The following is an 11529-nucleotide window of genomic DNA, read 5'->3' as shown; positions in this document are numbered from 1 at the left end:
GGGGGTGTATATTGGGCATATCAGAAAGAGCTTGTATCTGAGGGAGAGTCTGTGTGGGTGTGTGAGTATGTAGGGGTGTGTGCGTGTATCATGCAGTAGACTCACATGTAGTGTGACATCAACCCAAGGTACCTGGTTGGGTACCAAACATTGCTATCAGCTTCTGCACAGTTCCTCAGCGTTTTTGCATGAACCTTGGGTTCATGTCATAATGTAGGTGACCCTCCTAGCTAGCCTCCTCTAGCTTATCTCTCCACGCTTCAGGCTCTCTGCCTTTATTCCTGATGAAGGGCTTTTGCCCGAAACGTCGATTTCGAAGCTCCTTGGATGCTGCCTGAACTGCTGTGCTCTTCCAGCACCACTAATCCAGAATCTGGTTTCCAGCATTGTTTTTACCTGGGATTGATGTAGCACACTGCCGTACAGCAGAAGGTACACCGCTGAAACTAAGGACCTTTGAGGAGCAACTCAAGCTGCCCAATTGTGTGGCTGTGCTAACTGGCCAGCTGAAACAAATTAAAGCATGAATATTGCCGGCAAGCAGGTAGAGGGCAACGTGAGGGAGAAAATGAGCAGCCCTGAGATGCTGTAGAATCGAATCCCTACAACTTGGAAACAGGCCATTTGACCCAACAAGTCTACACCGACCCTCTGAAGAGTAACCCACCCAGACTCATTCCCCTACCCTATTACTCTACAGTTACTCCTGTCTAATGCACCTAACCTACACATCCCTGACCACAATGAGTAATCTGGCATGGTCAATTCACCTAACCTGCACCTCTTTGGATCGTGGGAGGAAACCGGAGCACCTGGAGGAAACCCACACAGACATGGGGAGAGCGTGCTGGCATCGAACCTGGGTCCTTGGCACTTTAAGGCACTGTAACCACTAAGCCACCATGCGCCCCCACCCCCAGCCCGGTCTGGTCCATGAGCTGGGTTCCAGTGCCTGTTGGCAAAGTGCTCCCACTGCAGCCTTTCAATGTTAGCTCAGAGATGCAAGTCTACGCTTCCAGAGCGGATTGGTGCCCGGATGGTCATCAGGGAGTTGCTGGATGCCACATGAAGGAAGGGTTCATTCAGCTGCCGCCTATTGGTCATGACCTAGACTGCAGTTTGGTCATGACCTAGACTGCAGTTAGGTCTAAGATGTAGCTTAGAGCAAGTAATTAGCTGAGTCAGCCAGGTACCCACTCCCATGTACATATCAAGATTTCCTGATGCCAAGCTTGTTTAGTGAGTTTGATAAGATGTGAGTCATGTCATCATCAAGGCCTTTAGCAAGCCATAATCACTGTCAGTTGGCAACTTGCTGCTGCCTAGCGATCTATGAAATGGGTAAAGATGGAGCAGATGCTCTCAACAATGAGATGGACCTCATTGGACTTCTTGTCCAAAGCTGCTACATATCTTGCCATAGACTACATCAGACTTTTGTTCGATTCCTACCCAGATAACACCATAAAACTATAAGACATAGGAGCAGAAATTAGGCCATTCAGCCCATCGAGCCTGCTCTCCCATTCAATCATGGCTGATAAGTTTCTCAACCCCATTCTCCCACTTGCTCCCTGTAACCCTTGATCGCCTTGATACTCTAGAACCTATCTATCTCAGTCTTAAATATACTCAATGACCTGGCCTCCACAGCCTCCTGTGGCAATAAATTCCATAGAGTCACCACTCTCCAGTTTCTCTTATAGGACATTTATCTTCCTACATGCTGAAACTGTATTCATCTTACTAAGAGAATGAGAATTATTGGGCACAGAAAAATAAATGAAAACTGTGCTATTTAATTCAGCTTTAACAATGGAGGATGTGAAGAAGTTCAAATAAATGCATTCTATTCACTACAGAACAGGCAACAGAGCAATCCATTCTACCCTTGTGAAGCAACATCATCAACACAGAAGAATTAGACATATTCTTTCAAAATAGAAGTAATAAAAGGAGACTTGTTTGAATTAAATAGTTATATCTCATAGATAATAAATCTTTTGTATCAAAAATAGTCACGGCTTAACCTGACAGCACAAAGTTTTATTATTTCTTATCTCTGAGTCTGAAGTTTCAAGTTCTACTCCACACACTTGAGCATAAATTATTGCTCCATTGTCAGATAAGCTGTCTTTCAGATGAAAGGTTAACCTCAAGTCCGATTTGCCATCTGAAAAGATCACATAGAATGTTTCAAAGATGCTCAGGGAATTCTTCCAATGCCATGTCTGATTCATAAATCTGAATTAACATCACGAAAACCAAATTTCTGGTCATTTATCTCATTGTGTATGGAATTCTTCTGTGTGCAAATTGGCTGCTGTGTTCCCAATAGACAATGTTGACATCTTTTAACATCACTTACTTGCTTTTAATGGCATCCTATCAATCCTAACAGCAATATTTCAGGCATCACTTGATTGCCTTAGCACCAGTCTTTCAACTATCAGATAATATCAGATGCACAGAAGAGCAATCACATGGGTATGCATTGACCTTCTATGTGGTCATCATCTGGCAACACTGGTATTAACTGGCATCAAATACTAGATCACAGCATTCAAGTATTTGCAGGGTTGCTATCATTTCATTTTCTTTTTCAGTGAATTAACAAACTTAGAAAAAAAATTGACAAAGCCCCCAAATCAGTGTGACACCCCAAGTTCTTAGTCTTACAGACTGACTGAGTGGCTGTGTTCGAAGAATTCTATAGTATTTTTATTTTTTTGTGTGTATTTGAGAACTTGTGACTTGATAAAATTTTGATGATTGCAATAATAACATTTTATTTTAAGAATGAATCCTGGAATATGTTTCAGTGATGATTACAATATTTCAATATACAATATAAATTAATTAAACTAGTCAATTCACTTATGTACACCACAGCATGGTCAGTGTATTGTCCATTCCATATCGGTTATAAGGGAAAATTGCCATAGTTTCACTCTCTCATAGAAAAGGACATGAGTGGTGGAAGGTTCAACCTGGGGCTAACCTTGTCTTAACTGAGGGGCAAGGTTGAGAAAGTCAGATTTTCAAGGTGACCTTAAGCATGGGAACTGAACTGTGCTATTGGTATTACTCTGTATCAGAAAAGTAACTGTTCATCCAACTGAACTAATCAATCCCCACGAGTTTATTTCTTTATTGGTGAATGGGATGAAGGTGTCGCTGGCCAGGCAGCATTTACTGTCTAACCCTAATTGCACAGAGGGCAGTTAAGAATCAACCACGTCATCGAGAGCCACACGTAGGTCAGACCAGGTAAAGATGTAAGATTTCCCTCCCAGAAGGAGGAGTGGACCAGATGGGTATTTCGACAATTGGCAATGGATATATAGTAAGAGAAAGTGAGGACTACAGATGCTGGAGATCAGAGTCAAAAAGTGAAGTGTTCCAGCTGAGCACAGCAAGGAAGGCAGCATCTGAGGAGTAAGATCCTCCTCAAATGGATCTATAGCCGTTATTAGATTCTTAATTCCCTATATTTATTGAATTCAAATGCAACTATCTGCAATGGCAGGACTCCAGAGCTTTATCTCTTTCTCAGGATGAACAGTCCAGCAATAACACTATCAGGCCACCAACTCCCATAAAAGCTGGTAATGTCTGCTAAGTGATTCAATTTGGAAACCCATTTAGAAACAGCCATGGTGTAGAGTCATAGAGTCCATAGAGATGTACAGCACGGAAACAGACCCCTTCGGTCCAGCTTGTCAATGCCAACCACATATCCTAACATAATCTTGCCCCATTTGCCAGGACTTGGCCCATATTCCTCTAAACCCTTCCTATTCATATACCCATCCAGATGCCTTTTAAATGTTGCAAATGTACCAGCCTCTACCACTTCCTCTGGCAGCTCATTCCATACATGTACCACCCGCTGTGTGAAAACGTTGCTCCTTAGGTCTCTTTTATATCTTTCCCCTCTCACACTAAACTATGCCCTCTAGTCCTGGACTCCCCCACCCAGGGAAAGGACTTTGACTATTTATCTGTTACATGCCTCTCATGATGTTATAAATCTCTATGAGGTCACCCCACAGCCATTGACGCTCCAGGGAAAACAGCCCCAGCCTGTTCAGCCTCTCCAAAAAACTGAAATCCTCCAACCCTGGCAACATCCTTATAAGTCTTTTTTGAACCCTTTCAAGTTTCACGACATCCTTCCTATAGGAAGGAGTCCAGAATTGCACGCAATATTTCAAAAGTGGCCTAACCAACAACCTGTACAGCCGCAACATGACCTCCCAACTCCTGTACTCAATGCTCTGACCAATAAAGGAAAGCATACCAAACACCTTCTTCACTATCCTATCTACCTGTGACTCCACTTTCATGGAGCTATGAACCTGCACACCAAGTTCTCTTTTTTCAGCAACACTCCCTAGGACCTTACCATTAAGTGTGTAAGTCCACAAATACTGCATTATGTGAGAATGGGACAGGTCAAATCAGTAAAGTGACACAACAAGAATACTGAAACAGCAGAAAAACAGTTCTTGGGTCTGACCTCTTCAACTGTCTGGCGATAGCTTCAAGGTGGACGTTCAACAGTTAGACAGAATTTGACAAATCCAGTGCTCTCTCGGTATATGTTTAATCACCTTCAATATGGTAATGAGGCAAAAAAATTAAGACCTGGCAAGTAATCCTTGGCAATGGCAATGCTGACACACACACACATTAATGTATTTTATGGAGCTTACAGGAAATGCTACAACTGTGCGAATTTGCTTTGCTCTAAACACATCTGCTGAAGTGTAATTTGTGTTAATAAATCAATATACAGTCCAAACTTACAAACATTTTGCAAAAGCTGAATCCTGTACAGTCCCAATTGCAAATATGGGCACATGAATACATTTGTTGCACAATTACACATGAGCAGTGGGTGCATTTCAGAAATAATTCCATGTTGCTACTTCCTAAAAATCAACAATAGAATTCCTACTTGCAAGGCAGAACACTCTTGACCCTACACATGCAAGCAATGGATCTTGGCATGGAGGAGACAGAGGAACAGTGTTTGACACCAACACTGCACTTTTCACAGCAAATAAGAGCTTCTTTTTTCTCCACAGTTGTTATTTTCCCTCTTGCACAGCTATTCTCTGCAGTGTTGGCAGTATTTTGATGATTGACACCTAGATTTTTGCAAGTGAGTGTAAATGCTGACTACCTTGCAATTGGAAGCAATCTCGTGGCAGGTTCGGGAATTCTAAACAAAGAAGTGACAGCATTTGCTATCTGCATCACAGGCTTGTTGTCACTTTGGACAAGTCCGAGGAATTTTCCATTTTGCCCTTCGAAAGAAAAGCAATTGTTGACCCAAAGTGACCCCAAAGCCTGAGCTACATCAACTAGATGCAGTAACTTGATGTACATTTATACTCTCTTGTGTCAATCAGTGTCCAAGGTTGCAAATGCACAGCAGTGAGTAATGACCCATTAACAGTACAGGAGCTCCAGCATTTTCTATTTCTAATACACAAAGAGCTTCTTTCAGATCAAATTGAACATTGCACAGCGCAGGGACAGTGTAGTATAAAAGCCTTGCTTTTATTTTATAAAATTTGTAAAATATTTTATACAGTATTCATTTTCTTTCCAATATGCCGGTTGAATAAAGATCTTAGAAGGTGACAGATGAAGTTTGGTGGCTTCATACTGACTTGCCTTTGATCAACTATGCGAACATGTGTAATTAATTCTGATTGGATTTAGCTGATACTCTGGAGCAAAGCAAAATCTGAATAGTTGCCTGTTGTCTCCTGGAAGGACACTGTGCATTTAGTAAGTGGTAGTTCCTTGCATACAACCATAATTTACCATAAAGAAGTCTTTATTCCCCGCAGTGTCTTTACACTTACCTTGGCTGCTATTACATATTGAAAAAAATCTCTCTGATTCCAACAAGGCTCATCAATGCTCTTAGGGTCAACTACAAATACACTGGCATGATCCCACCAGCTTCTACAACCTGTCCCAATTGCCTGTGGTTAGGAAAACTAGATTTCCTATTGAATAGGTCAAATTCATGATGCTAGCTTTTGCATGAAAATCACAAGTTCCACATATAGGAATACCTGTATATTGATTTCTCCTCTGCAATGATCAAAGCTCACACCAGAATCAAACATTTACAACTTTCCAAGTGTCTTATGAAATTGCTTCAGGCAAGAATTCATGTATGGGTTTCTTTCATGAAACCAAAGACTATCAAAGGTGATATTGTCCAGGCTCATTCTCTTAGCATGGGGGATTCATTAATAATCATCAGAGAGAAGGTGAGGACTGCAGACGCTGGCGATCAGAGTCAAGACTGCGGTGCTAGGAAAGCACAGCAGGTCAGGCAGCTTCTGAGGAGCAGGAGAATCTGAGGAGCAGGAGAATTCATCAGGACTAATTAATAAACAAATAAAGAACCCATAAGCTTCCTTTTCGTTACTTGATCATTTGAGTCCTATGAACTACACATAAGAAATAAATTTGCTTAGGACTGGAGCAGAAGCCTTTATTGCTGGTATATCATCAAAGCCAGGTACAGTATATAGGCCTTTTTCCCAGTAATAAGCCGATCCAGGAGATCTTGATAATTTGAGGTCTCCTGGATAGATTCCTCAACTGACATTTCAGTTAAGAATGACAGCTTCTCACCTTTAACACAAACCATCCTACAGCTAGGATATTTGCACTTACTGACCCCTATTTGCGTATTGCAATGATTGTAAAATCTATGAAACTTGTGCAAAGCTTTCAATTAAGTGCTTTTTGATCCGGAGATGTAATTTCAGGTAATCAGGATGGCAGTGCAATGCAGGAGCTGTAGCAAATCACCCCGACTTTCTGCAAAATGTCCATGCACGAGTTGTTAATAATGTTGTTTCAGAGAGCGTAATGGGCACCTACATAAAGAAGTGGGTTGCCTTCGTCAGCTGTGTGCTGAGGAAAACTGGTATCTTCCAATTCCAGTTCCTCTTTTAGCAATGACAAGTTGTCAAGTCTGCCACTGAATGCATCTTCAGTGTTAGCTACATGTGTGTAAGTGAAGGGGGATTGCACAGGTCACCAACAACCATGCTTCTGATAGAGACGTGGTCAAGTTTGGCAAGATTACATTCAAGAATGAAATCTTGCTCTTCGTAGGTTATTTATGATACATTTTTCAGTTCAAGCATATTCCTGTTTACCAGACAACATAACCTCTCGTGATATCAATTGTGCTGTGATCCAAAATCAATCATGGGACAATTTTAGCTGAATGGAATGTCAGTAAAACAGCGCCTGGTGATAGTCATACACTGTTTTCAATAAGTTAGAGGAAGCTGAGGATGGGTTGTGGCAGTGGACTTCAAGGAAACCTATTCATGTGCTGGTACGTGTCCCTGCTGCACATTTGATATGGTGACTATGATTCTTCAGACATTGTCTCTCAGTACAGCAACAATCACAACTGAATTCTTTTAAAGCCTAGGCAGCTTCAGAAACCAGAGTCTCAGCCATGATATTCAGCTCTTCCCCCCATAATGTGCACTTCTGCACCATAACTGTTTCACTGAGAGTGCATGAGAAGAGTGATCTAACTGTGTCTTGTACGAGACGGGAGAATGGATCACTCTGCAGGTCAAAGAGCATGTGTCAATGTGATCCATTGATAATATCAGGGCTAACAATTAAAATTAGAAGGTTGTGCCTCTGAATAATATAGGTCACTCTGCAAGTTCATTTCCTTTTTTAATCAACAAGCACATGGCACCTTTCATTGGCTTCTGGGTAGGCATAGTCATTATTGTAACTGACGTCCGCACCTTGCAATTTGTAACTCAATGGACTTATCACTGGCAGCCAATAATTCTGTGTAAGCCAAAGGTGAACCTGTAGTCTTGGCAGGGCACGAGCATAATTGTCTTGTGATTACGAATTCAGAATCCAGGCGGGTAAACAGACTGAGAAGGATCAAGAGTGTGGACAGTAAGCTAATCATCAAGCTCTTTGCAGCTGTTGGAGATTCACCATCTTGCTCGATAGATCTGCTGTTTGTAAACACAACAAAAGACAATTTGATGCTTAAATTTTCTGATTGGATCTCCTCATATTAAGGAGCCACTTGAGAAATGAAGTTGAGCCAAGGGAGGATGTCGTGTGGTCTGGAGAATACATCTGCTAATTCCAGCAAATCCAACCCACGCTTCAGGGCGAGAAACCTGACTGTCAATGTTCACTGGGAAACAAGAAGGTAAGCCAACTGGCAATTTCAGGTTCCTTGATAGGACAAAGCTTCTGGTGGAGTTGTTGAATTTACAAGGAAGGCTTTTCCTTTCCCTATTGTAGAAAAAAATCATGAGCTATGGTAATGTAAGTTGCAATGATCAAACAAAGAACCATACAGCACAGGAGTCAGAGCTGTGCTGACTGTGGCTCATATGGCACCCTGCTCATTTCTAACCTAATGAGATGTTGGGCTCCTGGTCCCATTCTTGGGAGAACGGACCGTTGGAAGTGGAATGTTATCTGTCTACCCTTCTGGCTGTTAAATGGGATGTACAAGAACATGTGACACTATTTTGTAAAATAGCAAGGAAGCTAGGCCTGATGTCTGCCTGATGTTTCTCTGTCAGTCACCATCATAGAAACCGAGCACATTGCTGTTTTTCTAAAGGGAACATTGAAGGTTGTGTTTCCTATATTACAACATGACTACATTTCATTAGAACTTCATTCCCTTTTTCTTGATTTTGGGATGTCAGATGGACCTGAAAAACACAATATAAATGCAAGTAATCTTGTTTCGGAGGAGCCCATTCAGCTCATCATGTCTATCCTAGCTCTTTGAAAGAGCGATCTAATTTGCCCCATTCCCCCTGCTCTTTTCCCCAGTATGCTTATCCAGTTCCCTGTTCAAAATGAATCTTTTTACATTTCCATTTCAGGCAATGATTTCTAGATTATGACAGCATGCTTAGGGAGGTTGGGGGGTTGGGAAAAGAAATCACTTCACATTCAGTACTGACCACTTGGTCAGCATTCTTACCTCTTAGTAAGTGTTGATTAAAAGTAATCTGACTATTCTAGCTTTCTACTACACTTCTGAATGTACTCGGCTTTTTTTCCCCCTTAATAATTCATATCTACCTCTTAACTGCTTATTATTTATTTGCTGATAGAACATTTTAATGGTTTCATTTGAAGCTGGCTATTTCTCTCTTGTCATTCTCCTTTTGGCCATCCTGTTTTCTTCTTCCCCTCAGCGTATTAAATTTGGCAAAGTTCTCACGTGAACTGCTTTTCATCATTTATATAAATGATTTGGGTGTGAACAGAGAAGGTGTATTTAGTAAGTTTGCAGACCACACCAAAATTGGAGTGCAGTGGACAGTGAAGAAGGCTATCTCAGAGTGCAATAGGATCTTGATCAGATGGGCCAATGGGCAGAGGAGTGGCAGATAGAATTTAACTTCGGTAAATCTGAGGTGCTGCCTTTTGGAAAAGCAAAACAGGGAAGCACTTATACACTTAATGGTAAGGTCCTGCAGAGTGTTGCTGAACAAAGAGATTTCGGTGTGCAGGTTCATAGTTCCTTGAAAGTCGAATCACAGGTAGATAGGATAGTGAAGAAGGCGTTTGGTATGCTTTCCTTTATTGGTCAGTGCATTGAGTATAGAAGTTAGGAGGTCATGTTGCGGCTGTACAGGACATTGTTTATGATTTTGCTGCTCGTCGGATGCTGCCTGAATTGCTGTGCTCTTCCAGCACCACTGATCCAGAATCGGGTTTCCAGCATCTGCAGTCATTGTTTCTACCTCTAGGACATTGTTTAGGCCACTACTGGAATATTGCGTGCAACACAGATCTCCTTGCTATAGGAAGGATGTTGTGAAACTTGAAAGTGTTCAGAAAACACAGATCTCCTTGCTATAGGAAATATGTTGTGAAACTTGAAAGTGTTCAGAAAAGATTTACAAGGATGTTGCCAGGGTTGGAGGGTTTGACCTATAGGGAGAAGCTGAATAGACTAGGACTGTTTTTCATGAAGCACGGGAGGCTGACAGGTGACTTTACATAGGTTTATAAAATCATGAGGGACATGGATAGGATAAATAGACAAGGTCTTTTCCTGGTTTTGGTGAGTCCAAAACCAGAGGGCATAGGTTTAACGTGAGAGGGGAAAGATATCAAAGGGACTGAAGGGGCAACCTTTTCACACAAAAGATGGTGCGTGTATGGAATGAACTGCCAGAGGAAATGGTGGAGGCTGGTACAGTTGCAACATGCAAAAGGCATCTGGATGATTATAGGAATAGGAAGGGTTTAGAGGGATATGGGCCAATTGCTGTTAGGTTAGGATATCTGATCATCATGGACGAGTTGGAGAGAAGGGTCATTTCCGTGCAGTATACCTCTCTGACTCCATGTCAGTGACTACACTTAAAAATTACTTCATTGTCTTCGGATAACTTTGGGAGAATCTGAGATGGTAAAAGGAACTACAATGATGCAACATCTTTCTTTTTACTTTCTTGTGTGAAATTAGCAGAAAACATTAAAAGTACTGATATCTTATTACATTTTTTACAGCATCCTATTTTAGCACAGGTATAGTCTATTTATTTTAAATAGGTTACCCCCTCAGAAGATTGTTGATATTAATATCACCGTGGTCATATCTAGGTTAACATCTTTACCTTCAAGTATTATATTCTCTAAAAATAGCTTAACGAGGACAGATCAGAATGGTATTTGGAGGGAAGGTTCTTTTCCACCTTGTGCTTTTACTTATTTACATGTTGCTCCTTGATTGCATCATTTAAAACCTGACTGTATTTCTGGACAATAACAGCACCAATTTTACCTCAACACCAGCTTTCTCAGTTTCTCTCCTGTGCTAAATTATGAGACTGTGCAACATCTGGATAAGCAGAAAGGTCTTTTTAAATCTTTGGAAGACTAAAGCCATTTTTTTTCCATCTCCACTGCAAATTCCATTCTTCATCTTCACAACTATCTGAGGCTGAAGGAGACTGTTTACCACTTTGACGTCATTTTTGTCCCCATGTTATGAATACATATCCACATCCAAGGTCACCTATATCCATCTCCCATTACACTGCCTGACTCAATTCTGCGTCAGCTCATTTGCTGCTGAAATCTTCATCCATGCATTTTTTTCAACCTCTAGACTTGGTAGTTCTAACACAGTCTTGGCTGTCCTCTCACAATCTACTCAAGGTCGTTCAAAGCACTGCTGCCTTTCTCCTCACACTCCAATTTAATCCACGTTCACCTCTGTGCTCACGGATCTGCATTGGCTCCCAGTAAAGCAATGACCCAGTATTAAAATTCTTATCTTTGTTTTCAAATCTCTCTGTTTCTTTGTCCCTCACTATCTTTGTAACCTCCTCCAGGCCCAGAACCTCTGAGATATCTATATAGTGGTCGCCTTACTCTGGAATCCTGAGCATCACAACTTTAATTGTTGCAACGTTGTTGTGCTTTGAGCTGCCAGTACCGTAAGCTCGA

Source organism: Chiloscyllium plagiosum, chromosome 3, assembly GCF_004010195.1.
Source record: "Chiloscyllium plagiosum isolate BGI_BamShark_2017 chromosome 3, ASM401019v2, whole genome shotgun sequence".
Classification (NCBI taxonomy): Eukaryota; Metazoa; Chordata; class Chondrichthyes; order Orectolobiformes; family Hemiscylliidae; genus Chiloscyllium; species Chiloscyllium plagiosum.
Note: the sequence above shows the minus strand (reverse complement) of the source record.